The sequence below is a fragment of the Pinus tabuliformis genome, chromosome 1_1 (assembly GCF_031772625.1).
Source record: "Pinus tabuliformis cultivar Carrire ecotype Pingquan chromosome 1_1, CPIR1, whole genome shotgun sequence".
NCBI lineage: Eukaryota > Viridiplantae > Streptophyta > Pinopsida > Pinales > Pinaceae > Pinus > Pinus tabuliformis.
Genome location: NC_142297.1, coordinates 865092187 through 865106677, shown reverse-complemented (window position 1 = coordinate 865106677; position 14491 = coordinate 865092187).

Here is a 14491-nt window from a genome sequence, read left to right as displayed (position 1 = left end):
CAAATAAAACAATTCTAATGGACGTTGTAGTTGCTGATATCCCACCCAAATATGGGATGCTGTTATCAAGATCATGGCGGGCTAAACTCCAAGGTTCCCTACAATTAAACATGTCATATGCAACCATCTTAGTCTTTGGTCAACCTAAGAGGTTATATAGAGAGTCACTTATGAAATACATGGTCAGAAGTGAAGAAAAACTTCAAAACTTTCCCATATATGCCGTCCATTCTGATATAGATTCATATATCCTCTTCAATGATAATTCAGGTCTTACAAATGATGAAGAAACCAAGACACTTAAACCAGATCAGGACATTAATGAACAAGCTGTTGCTCTAGAAATAAAGCTGATCCAATCAAGTGATGAGACTGTCCTAAAAGACAAAATAAATGAAAAGCCAGAACTTCAACTCACAATCCCAGATCACAGAAAAGTTATTAAGTCTCCCCTAGAAAAAGAGATCCTATGGTTTCTTGAATTTGATGGGTTAGTCAACAAATTAGGGGCAGGAGCTGGAGTTTGGATACATAACAAGCAGAACAATCATGCAGAAGGTCGAGCCTATAGGCTAAATTTCAGATGCACTAATAACGTGGCAGAATATGAATCTATTTTACTAGGCCTCAAACTAGTAAAATTCTTACAAGCCACAAAGGTTTCAATACTAGGAGATTCAGACCTAGTGGTCCAACAAGTAAAGGGTAATTTTGTCACCAATGATAAAAGACTGAGATCTTATAGATCTGCTGCCGCTGAACTACTAAAGTCCTTCACTGAATTTCAAATTACCAAAATTCCTAGAACCCACAATCTTCATGCTCATAGTTTAGCCACATTTGCAAGCACCTGTAAACTACCCTTTGAACCTAGCCATTGCTTTACAGCTGAGGTAAAACACAGACCTTCTGTCCCATTGGCAAGTATTTGAAGATGATACACAAATAAATAATTTCTTGACCTTGAATTTGTAGGATTAAACATTGACACTGAGGGAGCAAGTCAATCACAAATACAGAGTGAACAGAATAACAAGCCAATATCACCCAAGACAGCTCACCAAATCCTGCACCCAACAATTTTTAACAAAAACAACATACAAGAAATTCAACAAACCAGTTATGAAGAAATAGCTGCTACAGAGGCTGAGATCATAGAGCTGAAAGACAATTTTCTTCCAACAGGCCTAACTCCCTTAGAGGACATCTTTGACTCAAATGATATCCCTAGAAAACCAAAAATGCAGCCCCTTAATGCTGCCATTGAGGAATGCAACATTGGAACTATTGAGAAGCCCAAAATAATAAAATTGTCTGCATCCTTACCTCCTGATCAAAAACCTAAATACATTGACCTCTTCAAAGAGTTTCAATATGTCTTTGCATGGGGTTATGAGGATTTGAAATCCTATGACACCTCTGTTATCCAGCATACCATCCCTCTCAAGCCTAATCAAAAGCCATTCAAGCAGAAATTGAGAAGGATCAATCCCATGCTTCTCCCTTCAATTGAAAAAGAACTACAAAAAATGTTAAAGCTGGTATCATAGCACCCATCAGGTTTTCTGATTGGATTTCTAATTTGGTACCTACAAGAAAGAAAACTGGTGAGATAAGACTTTGTGTTGATCTTAGAAATCTAAATCAAGTGTCCCTAAAAGACAACTATCCCTTACCTAAGATGGATCACATTCTCCAAAGAGTGGTAGGGGCCTCAAGGATCTCATTACTGGATGGATTCTCAGGCTTTAATCAAATCCTAGTGCACCCTGATGATCAGGACAAAACTGCATTCACAACCCCATGGGGAACTTTCAAATATGTGAAAATGCCTTTCGGATTGAAAAATGCAGGGGCAACTTTTCAAAGGGCAATGGATATTGCTTTTGCCAAAGAGATTCATGACTTTCTTGTCATTTATTTGGATGACCTTACACCTTTCTCAAAATCTGACCAAGAACACTTGAAGCATTTAAGGCAGATCTTCTTAACATGTAGGAAATATGGAATTTCCCTGAATCCCAAGAAGTCTCTATTCGACTTGGAAGAAGGTAAGCTGTTAGGGCATATCATTTCAAAGGATGGCATAAGAATTGACCCAGACAGGATACAAGCTATCTTACAAATGCCCCACCCAAGAAACATCAAAGAATTGCAAGCTTTCTTAGGGAAGATCAATTTCTTAAGAAGGTTTATCCCAAACTTAGCAGAACTGATCAGATTATTGAACAACATGCTAAAAAAGGATTCAAAAGTGAAATGGACAGTAGAAGCAAATCAAGCCTTTGAAGGTATAAAATTGGCCCTTACCCGAACCCCAGTCTTAACAAATCCCCAATTTGATAGAGAATTTACCATTTCCTCTTTTGCCTCCCAGCATACTATTGCTGCTATTTTATTACAGAAAGATGACCAAGGAAATGAGAAACCCATTGCTTTATTTAGTAGAGCTCTTAGAGATGCACCTCTGAAATATCAGATCATGGAGAAACAAGCTTATGCTTTGGTCAAAGCCATTAAAGACTTCAGGATTTATATCCTTTATTCCCATGTTATAGCTTATGTGCCAAGTCCCATTGTGAAAGACATACTCACTCAAGAAAACTTAGAGGGCAGAAGAGGAAAATGGATTGCCAACATTTTGGAATTTGATATTGAAAGAAAACCTACAAAACTAATAAAAGGGAAAGGTTTGGCCAAACTAATGACAGAAGCAAACTTCCAAGCCTTATACATAAACCAGCTGGACAATGAACCGGAGCTGGTGACTCCAAAGATCAATGTAGCCTTTGAACAATCCCCTTGGTATTCTGATATCTGTTATGTGTTACAAAACCTGTGTGCTCCCCCAGGATTGTCCAGAACTAAATGTAGGTTCCTAAAAATGAAAGCTTCAAGATTTTGTGTTATGGATGGCAATTTTCTTTGGAAAAACCATGAGGGTATATTGTTAAACTGCCTGATTGAGAATGAGACTAACAATGTCACCAAAGAATTTCATGCAGGTGACTGTGGTGGACACTTGTATTGGAAGTCCATTGTGGATAAGATACTGAGAGCTGGTTACTATTGGCCCACCGTTTTCTCTGATGTCAAGAAATTTACCACCTCATGTCATAAATGTCAAGTGTTTGAGGGAAAGAGAAAGTTACTGCCACTTCCTTTGAGGCCTATTGCAACAGAGAGACCTTTTCAACAATGGGGCATGGATTTCATTAGGGAAATTCACCCCTCATCTTCAGGCCAACAAAGATGGATTTTAACGGCTACAGACTACTTTACTAAATGGATTGAAGCTGTTCCATGCAGACAAGCAAATGATTCCACTATCATTCAGTTCCTTGAGACTAATATTCTTTCTAGATTTGGTTGTCCTAATAAGATAATAACAGACAATGTTGTTGCCTTCAGATCTAAGAAGATGGTGAATTTCTGCCACAAATATCACATTACCTTGGGCCATTCTACTGCATACTATCCCCAAGGAAATGGCCTTGCTGAATCATTAAATAAAAGCCTTGTGAACATCATAAAGAAGGTGTTGGAAGAAAATAAAAAGAATTGGCATAAGAAGCTTGTCAATGCCCTATGGGCAGATAGACTAACAACCAAAAGATCAATTGGGATCAGCCCATATGAGTTAGTTTATGGATTAGAAGCCAAATTTCCTTCATCACTAGGGATCCCTGTCATGAAACTTCTTCAAGAAATCCAGGCAAAACCAAATGATGTGCAAAGAAGGGTAATCAAATTATATGTTTGCAGCAAACTAGAGACCAAGTCTATCACAGGGTTCAAGTTTTACAAGAAAAGTTAAAGAAAGCCTTTGACAGAAGGACTGAGGCTGAAGATTTCAACATAGGTGATAAAGTCCTCAAGTGGGATTCAAGAAGGGAAGATAAAGGAAAACATGGAAAATTTGATTCCCTTTGGAGAGGACCATTTGTTGTTCAAGCAGTGCAAGGAAATAATACTTACTTCCTTAGGAATCTTGATGAAACTGATTTAGATGAAGGTCCTGTAAATGGCAGGATGTTGAAGCACTATTTTGACTACTATCCATAAATACAGCCTAAGTTTCCCCTGTACATATTCAGGTGTATGTTTTACTTTCTGTTAACATGTAAAAATGCAGTTTCTCAAGTTTTATTAGTTATCAGCAAAAGGCAAATAAGTTCAGAGATCTACCAAGATGGGAAGGGCACAGTTTTGAGATTTCAAAGAACAATACCCCAAGTTTTGATACAAAAAGTCAAGGGCCAAGGCATTCTGACCTGCTGTTCTTGGTCTTTCAAATGGAAAAACCATCCCCATGTGGAGCCACTGTTAGCTACCTATACCAATAGGTTTCATATTTCATGATTGGCAAATAAAAGTTCCAAATATGCTCTGCTTTGGTGATTCAAAGATCCCATATTTCCATGAGAAGACAAGGTGTGTACATAAGCTTGATGTTGTCTCAATTTTGATGGATGGTCCAACTACCTAATCTGGATCATGCCATGTTTCAATTTTCTGTTGTAGAATAGAGAAAGAAGTCTATCCAAACTGTGTAATCTTGGCAGACCAGTAGCTAGGTAGAGAAGGTAAGGTTTCCAACTGCTTAATCTGGGACCTTGGAAGCAATAAGGGTAGCTTTAGATAGAAAGTCAAAAGAAAAAGCCAAAAGAAAAGAAAAGGCACATAAGGGTCTGCAAGTCTAAGTGCACCCTCCTTGAAGAAACAAAAAATGCTAGGCAAGTAGATGGGTAGGCAAATGGGGTTGCAGAAATGTTGTTACTCTCAAATGAGTTCTGCTGGTCTAGCAAAAAGGAACATCAGTGGATAGAGAGGCTCCTCTTCTCCATCATGTTGCAGCAAAGCAAAGGAGCATGACTAACTCCCTTTTCTCCCCTTTCACATTCATCACTAACATCCCTTCATCAGTTGTATTCATGAAAGAGAATCCAAGTTTTATGTTGGTTCTTATTCCTTTAACAGCCACATTTCTTGTCTAGAATTCTTTTCATTTTGATCTACTCCCTTAGCTAAGTTGTTTCTATATAAACTTAGTGATCTCACTCCTCATTCACCTCTTCCATTCATATTAACCCCTAAATTCTTATTATCTAAATCCCCTATGTTACCCTTTCCCTATTATTATAAACACTATGGTGTATAAACCCCAAGCATTCTATAAATATCCCTTCCCCTTGGCATCATAGCCATATGTTCACTATCTGGGATTAAATTGACATCCGGTAATTTTAAGAACACAAACCCAACCCCTCTTCCCCCTTCAGAAGTTATCTAAACCCCTTCATTTGTTAAAAAACCCTTGTAAAAAACCCCATTTTCACCCCTATCCCGCTTCATTTGCAAAATATACATAAAAACCCACTTTTTCCCTTTATCCTAAGTTCTGGGCGCTATGCGCGTTTTTACAAAATACATTGAAAAATCATGCAAATCCGCCAAAGTTCTAAGGTCCCCGCCGGGCGCATTTACCAAAGAAAATATTATTTTATTCCCCGCCAATATCCGTATCGACCTGGCAGCTTAACGATCCGTCGACCGTCGGATCGGGCCCTTTTCATCCGACGGCCCACATGCATATCGGAGCGGCCCCGACGTCCGTAAGATAGCTTCCGATATTTGTCAGAGGGTGACGTCAGGCCTCTGCCACGCGTCACCCCCAAATTGTATCGGAGCACCCCCTGACATTTCCGCTTCCGTATATAAGGCGGTGCGATATCAAACCGCTCACTGTTTCCGGTTTCCATTAACCCGCTATGCCAACGTCATTACCACGTCATTGCTGCATCACCGCCGCGTCAGCGCCCCCGTCTGCCACTGCTCTGACCTGTCCGCCACCTCACCATCCCCGTGGACCACTCTTAAGCCGCCACGTCGCTCGATGACGTCATGCTGACGTCATCCGACCTTGACCCCACCTGATGACGTCATGCTGACGTCATCCAAAAAAAGTGCCAATGTTCCAAAAAATCCATATTTTGGCCAAAAAACCGTGTTTTTTGCACTTTTTGCAAAAACGACTGTTGTTTCTTCTGCATGCATTTTACGTCCAAGCTCTCACCAACCTGCTGAATTCGACCTGGAGACCGTTGGCGCGCCAAACCCACCTGCATTTGTCACCATTGCCGCAGTGTACCAGGTATTTATCCGAATTATCCTCCCTGCGCCTAAGTTTGTCCATAATTCTCCAAGGATAACGTAAAACACTGAAAAAACACATAATTTACCGGCAAATCCTCTGTGCCTAGTCTCCATTTGCAACTGTAAGGTCGAAATTCACCTGCTAAGCCTTGTTTACCCGAGTTTTCACAAACCTGCATTCTGTTCGCGCAATCGTGAACGGGGAACCCAAACTGCACCAATTTGCTGTGAAAAAGAGTTTTTTAAGGCCAAGCATTCGCCCTATCAGCGCTTGTGTAGTATTTCAATTGCTGCCATCACCATTTTATCCTCTGTTCCTCAGTAAATCACCTCTCTTTTCAAGAATTACTCTTTTGTGTTGCTCTGCACAGTAACACCAGTTTACATACAAACAGAGCTTTAAAGTAACCATGGATGCTCCAGTAGCTCCTGTAGCCTTGAACATTGCTCCTTTAAATGCTCCTCAGAGACAATTGGAATGGCAACCATTAGCAGACCTGGATTATCAGATATCAGAAGAAATGCTAATGCACAGCAAGTACCACATCCACTTGTTAAACGAATTGAAGATTAAACATGAGGCTGGAACAGATGTGTTGGGCATTTGGGATTCTTTCCTCCCTCTCTTCAAGCTCCCTCAGGTCAACCAGTTTCCTGACCTAATCCACCTATGTGCTGAATGCTACGACGCCACTCAGAGGGATGTGATTGACCCTTCAGGCTCATTTTTTTTTTATGTCACCCCTGAAGCCATCAGAGAGATGCTGCACTTCAAAACTGAAAAGAAATTAGTCCCTTTATCACTGGTTGATCTGATAAAGGAAGGAGCTAAATTGACAGATGCTCAGGTCACCAAACTAAATCAATTATACATTGACTCTGACACTGTGAAATACCCTCCCATTTCTCATGTTTACCTCAACCAATTGGGCAGGGACATTGTAGACATGATCAGTCCCATTTTGGGCTATAATTCAATTGAGTTTGTTGATGAAATTGTGCTGGTGATGATGCTCATGTTTTCCCCTGACAAGTCTCTAATCTGCTATGACTATGCCACCTACATATCTGACAAAATACATGAGCAATTAATGAACTTGGCAAGAGAAAGGGTGTTTAGATACACCTCTTACGTCTACCACTTGATTTTGTATTATCAATATGAGAAGTTCCACTTTGCTATGAAGAGAGTGGATGCACAAGGAAATCCAAGGTCAGTGGTTTATTGGTCCTCTGCCTTCCACTGCAGATCTTGTTCTCCATATACTTATTGTGACTTTATAGACCTTTTCATCCACCCAGCCATGTCTCTACTCATGAGCTCACCTCCTCCTAGATTAACTGATGAGATGCAGAGGATTCTTCAGCTGTCCAAGGCATACAGCATTGGGGATTGGTACTATTACCAACACCACACAGTCATCAGAATATATGGGTGTGAGTTGCCCCCATACAGATTGCCCAGATATGTGCCCATGAGATTATTTGCCCTTGAATATTTCAGACAGTTTGGGAATGCTGATATACTACATTTTTCAGGGAAAGGAAAGAAAGCACAGCTCAAAGTAAGAAACCAATTAGGCCACTTCATTTACAACAAAAGGGAGGAAGGTTGGCAAGAAGCAGACAGAATGCTAGAGTCCCTTGGCCTACAGACCAGTTTCCTTTGGAAACCTTATGACCCCAACCACTTCATAACTTTAAGAAGGGTCAAATATAGGCTGTCCGGTTATGACCATGTAAGGTTGCCTCACATAGAAAAGTATGCAAATCAAATTAAGTGGAGGAGAGGAACCTTAGAGGAGGCTGCCACACAAGAAGATTTAAATCAAAGAGCAGTTAAAAATATCCAAAAAATGGCTATCTTAGAGCTTTGTGCACAGGTATTTGGTCTTACAGGCACTCAAGTGGGAGCAGCTGCCTCATCCTCCACAGCACAGCAGCAAGCAGCCAAAGCTACTGATCAAACCTCTAGTAAAGGAAAAGAGAAAGAGATGGAGCCAGAGCAGCCACCTCATGAAGAAATGCAGCATGAAGAGGTACAGCAGCAGGAAATGCAGCAACAGCAATAGGTACAGCAGCAGCAAGAGGGGCAGCAAGAAAAGGAGAAACCAGGACAGCAAGAAAATACATCACAGGCCCCAGAATCCACCGGGCAACAAGCTCAGGACACCCTGCCTCCTAGGCAGGAGACAACAGTGGAGGCCTCAGTCCTCCAAACCCCACAAAAGAAGACATAAGCAGAAAGAGGGACAGAGAGACTCCCCTCACAACATCAACAAGTCATGGGGAGAAAAGACATAGAATGAATCCCCTTTCTGAGGAGGAAATGCCAATAGGGCAGTCTTTGGGCATGGGCCCACCTAGTATGGAGGCATCTGCAAGTTCCTTCCAGCAGGAACAAGAGAGGACAGTGGGAGGAGAAGTCAGCTCCTCAAGCCAGTAAAGAGGAGCTGAGGTGGGCATCAAGCAACAATTCATTGACATAAAGAAGAGGAATGAGCCCATAAGAGTACAGCTATATAATCATTTGTTGAAAATGGCTCCCACTAACCAGCAAAGACTAATGTCTGCATTTGATGTCCAGGAGGGCAAGATGATCATGAGCCATTTTATGCCAGCAGTGTTGCAGCCGCAGTCAGCTGCAGATTACATAAGGACCAACCTTGAGGTCCTTGCCAAGGACATCCACCCAATGGACAAAATCGAATTGCATAAGCAAACGGGTGAGATGGTGTATGCCTCCTTGGCAGATAAGACCTTGGAGAACTACAGGCTAGAAAATAGCCTAAATAATACAGCTGCCCAACTTGAGTTGGAGAGAGCATCCTCTCAAGCAAAGGACAACAGAATCAAAGCCTTGGAGGAGATAATCATAGAACTTGGGCATGATCCCAAGGACATCAAGGCTGTGCAGGCATTGTTGAAATTGAGAGATGCAGATATGGCAGCATTAAGAAAAATGGTGAAAGTCCTAGCAACCATTCACCCACAAACTGGAGAAGTTGCCCAGCTGAGACATGACCAAGATGCATCAGCTATGCTGGTGTCCCTATACAAACAGCTGATCCAAACACAAGAAAAATTGGGAGAATCAGAGGCTACACAGGCTGCACTGCAGGCAGCATTACAAGAAAAAGAAGGAGGACAAACATCTCAGCCTCCTCCAGAAATAATTAACTTGGAGGAACCTCCTCAGACTACAGCTCCTCCTACTGAACAGACAACACCATTTACATCAGCAAATTCACCAACAACAGAGCAGGCTCCAAGCCTGGATATGAAGAAGCTCAAGAATGAAATCCAAGCCCTGGAAGCCCAAATGGCAGAGCTAAATGAGGCCAGGGAGAGTCTAGCCAAGCTCAATGAAAGATATGATAAATCCAAGCAGACTGTAGCAGAAAAGGGCAGGGAAATAAAGGCCCTTAAGGATAAGATAAAGGAGCTGGAGAAGGAGCTCACACTTGACAAAGTGACAACTGAGCTCAAGACAGTCCTATGGGCCAACATTGGCCAATCCATAACTGATCAATGGCAATACACTGAGACCATTCATGAGCAAATAGAGCTCATAGGAAAAGCACAGAGGGAAATCCAGAGAGCAAGGGCATCTCTAGGCAATATGCCTGAGGTTTCCAACAGAATGATTAATTTGCTCAATAACAGAACAAGTGCTCAGCTGGCGACAATGGGAATCACAAGCAGAACTGAGACCATCCAGCTGATAAAGAGGGTCCTTACACTGAGAAGCCTGGTACAAACACTGGAAAGAAGAAGCCAGGACATGCAGACAAAGATAAATAAGTTCATGGACAAGTTCACAACACTACAGGGCAAAGGTCTTCCTAGCTTACTGAACAACGCAGGGAGACTACTTTCACATGAGCATTATGCCAAGAGGGTCAATACATTCGCTACTAATCAGATCACTGAAAGGCCCAGTACCTCAGAAGAAACAGGACCAGCAACAGGACAAAGTCTCTACAACAGGGTAGAGAACTTATTCTTTATAATGAATGAAATTAAACATCTGTTTGAAGTGCCTCCAAACTTCTACAAATACACAGAGGCAGATGAGACTTTAGAGGCAATTCTGAGACATCAATTTCCCACACAGGAATGGTGGACTAAGGCGATACAAATGATATTATAGACAAGAAGCCATTCACTAAGTTTTTCATCAAAAAATATAAGTTATCAGGTACAGGAAAATTTTGATAAAATCAGCATGCATGGAGAAGAATGGGCTGAGCCAACTCAGCAAAACTATTCGGCCACCAAAGCAGCAGTGACAGTCACAGGTGACAGGGCCGAAAAGCTACAGGAGGACAGAGCTACAAAGACACGTCATTCATCATTTACAACAAAGCGTTAAACCGACTCAATGGCCTCCAAAGGTCAAAAAGTTTTCTGACAACATTAAATAGCATTTATGTTGTATTCAAAGCTGTAATAACTTCTCATCTGTTGTTCTGTACAATTTGATGAAAATATTTATTTCTCAGATGACTCAACGCTTGAGATATTTTGTATCACCGTTTGTATAAATACCCCCCTCGCATAAGTTTGCAGGGGTTGTTGTTGATTTCTCTTCTAGAGTTATCATGCTGTAAATTTTCAGAGAATTAATACAAAGCTGATGGAATTTCCAAAGCTCTGTGTTACCTGAGGCATTGTGGTGTTTTTGCTGAATGTTACAGGATTCCTGCGTATTTCATGGTTCAATAGGTTTTCTTAAAACTCTTCGTTATGTGTTTTTGTCATCTTTTCATAGCTCATTCATGTTCTGTGTTTCACAGTTAATGGCAAGGAAAAAGAATAGTTCTAGGATTTAATCACAGATTACCCTGAACTCAATCTATGCTATTACAAATGTTTTTCTTCAGTTATAGTCATAAGGTGTAATTCTTAAATGCTGCACCTCCAAACTATATCTTTCACAGTGATTTTTGTTTCAGGAATTCAAGTATGCTCCTGTGCAATATATCTCATTCTTACACCCCAACTTAGTGGGCAATTCTTAATTGCTTTTCACTGGTTGATCACAGCTCATAATCTCACTTTAAATCTTGTTTCATGAAGTATTTAAAAGGCCCTGTAGTTTCAGTAAATCAACTCAATATTTCAAACAACATGTAGCCACAGACTCCATAGCCCAATGGATTAGAACTATCTGAAGATTTCCACCTTAGGTACAGAAAGATATCCCTCAACCAAAACATAAACCAAACCCTGAACTCATAACTAGCATAAAATCTTCACAAAACAGAGACAAACCTTAAAGAGAGAGCCCTCTCTGATTACAGTTTGGCTAGAGGCTGTAATCCAAAGACTGGTTAGTGGTTACCCCGGCCGTATTCCCTTGGGAGTCAAAGGGAACAACCTAGGTGATAACACTTTCAAACATATTTCAACACAAGATTTAAATAAACATTTGAAAATCTATATTAACTACTTTATGTGGATATTAACTAACTAGCTATATATATATATATATATATATATATATATATATATATATATATATATATATATATATATATAAGATATATATATATATATATATATATAATATTTAAAAAGTAATTGAAAGTTTAAAAACAACATAAATTATATAAAGTACTACCTAAACATAATAAAAAGAGAGAGTTCTTCAATTGTTAATATATAATTAATATTCCCGGATGCGGGTGTTTGAGGTGGCTATAAATATGAAAGGACAAGGGTGGGGCAAGGTAGATCGACACCTGCCCACCCAGTACAGAACGTTAAATAAAGGTAAGGCAGTTGGCTCTTGGCATGCGCAGAGCAAGGTTCATCGGCTCTCATTCCAGCAGCTCCATTTCACACATCATGTCTATAGCGCTGGTTCTTCCCTCCGCACGCCTGCATCAAAAGGCGGCGTTTTTCAATGCTATAGTTATGGAAGGAGCATCTTGAGGCGTGCCAGAGGAGGATAAGGCCAGGCTATGTCTCAAGTATGCGGTGAATTCGTCTTTGTTGTTTCATTCGATTCATTCTCTCGCCTCTGGCCTCATTTTTGATTTCCGGCTATTTGTTGTGAACTTTGTCATTTCTGAGGTCTCTCGGAACTTGCTGGGGAAGGTTACTTTGGTGCTTGGCTCGACCCTCTTGGCGAAGCGGCTTCTGTTCTTCCTCTCGTTCCTTTCCTGGGTTTTGATCTGTTGTTTCGATGTCTTTGTCTCATTGATTCATTATCTTGTCTCAGGACTCGTTTCTGGTTTCGGGTTGTGGGATGTTGGCCCTGTCATTCCTGAGGCTCTCGAGATTTGCTAGGAAGGGATAATTCAGCACTCAGCTTTGTCCTCTTGGTGAAGCGGCTTCAGCTTTTCTGCTGGCTCCCTTACTGGACCTTCGATCTCTGTTGCAAAGTTTTTCCAATCTGCTGGCAAAGCTATTGCCATCTCCCGGTCCTCGCTGTTGCTCTGCCTACCTGGCATCCCGCTGCTACTCTCTCCCAGATGCCTCGTCTGCGCCAAAGAATGGGGTGCCGAAGAGGCCAGCCCCGGCGCGCGCCTTCCATTTCGTCCTCCGATTCACCTTCCCTCTCCAATGAGCTGTTTGCAGGCCGCTACCCCAGCACCTGCAGTGGGAGAGGGCAGCTCCATTCCTCTAGCTTCCACCCTGGGCCTCCTTCCACGTCCGGCTCTACAATCTTCACCTTTAACAACTCTCTGAATTTCCCTACGATAACTGCTCATATCTCCGTGGTTTTCCATGAGGCTGATCAGATAGAGGACTCTGGTTCTCATCCAGGAGGTTCGGGGGCAATCTCTGCTCCTTCTTCATCCCTCCAGCTAGGAATTGGAAATGCACCTCGGCAGGATTTGAATGTACAGGTTCGCAGTGCTCAAGATGTGGTGATGGCGTCGGTTGACCCTGGTCCCTCTGATCGGAATGCGGCTCAAGCAAGGGATTTGCCAAATTATGGTTGGTGCCGTATCGAGGAAGAGCCTCCATATGACTAGTTTTCTCACCCCGGCCCCTCTTCGTGCAATGCGACCCTTACTGTAACGCCCTGAAGTCATCAGGCGACCGGGTGCGCGCTCCGCTCACTCTGAAAATCGACTAAGGAAAAAACAGCAAGCGACCAAGGACGAAATACACATGTATAGGCGGGTTGGCGCTCATATGTTTATAGGGCGAGTTGGGTAACTTGCCAAACGAGCCGACCAAGGGTGCATCAAACGAAAGGAGCAAGCCGACCTTGTAAAACATTTGGAGACACATTGGTTGGGCGTTCGTTGGAGACTTTGGTGGGTCGGCCGAAGGTGAGGTCGCCACACCTTGGAAGCATATAAACAAGTGGAGTGGATGGTTATTCGAACCATCAACCATCGCAAGCTTCTATTGCAAAAGCAAAAGGTGCGAAGTGTAAAGCCGTAGCTTGAAGGCGCAAGGGTGATGTGCCCGCCAGCCGGGCGGAAGGCACGGTCGCACAAGGTTGTAGGGCGGTTGGAGGCACGGGTGGAGGGTGTACTGAGGCGCCCGCCCGCCGGTTGTGTTAAACAAGTTTTGATTATGGGTCGTGCGGGTGTGCATGGGCACGCCCGCCCGTTCGGGCAAGAACTTGTGTTGTATTGTATTGTATTTTGGGTGAAGCCGTGGTGTGACCACCGTGCGCTCTTGCACGAGTGGGCGCCCGACTTGGTTATGAACGCCGGTTGAGCCCAGCTCCCGGTCATTGTACAAAATTCTCATATATAATAAAAGAAGTTCTCTTACATATGATTGTATTCTTGTCGATGTTCTATCATACTGTTATTAATGGTTTCCGCGCATTAATAATATAATTCATGTTTATAATGAATGTTAAGGCGTAGTTCGCAAAGTAGGCTAACAATGGAGAATGTTGGTTACTTAGGCGGTGCCGCACCCGGACAATTTAAGGAAAAAAGAATTGGGGGCGTGACAGGTGGTATCAGAGTAGGTTCACAATGAGTGAAGCCAGTGTATGATGAAGATGACACACACCTACACTTCGTGACAGGTGGTATCAGAGCAGGTTCACAGGTAGTGAAACCATTGCTCGATGAACGTAGAGAACAGACATGTATGCAGGGAAAAGTTATGGAGAAATCGTGGATTAACAATCTGGGTTTCGTGGACTTGATGGTTCATGGCAAGACCATTCAAGCTCTGGTGGACACGGGGGCCACTCATAACTTCATGACGACACGGTTGGCAAAAGAGGTTGGACTGATGATCTTCCCATCAAATGTGGAAGTCAAGGCAGTGAACTCTAGAGCTAAATTGGCGGGTTTGGTACACGAAGTACCTGTGCATAAAAGACTGGAAGGGTCAGTTGGACTTC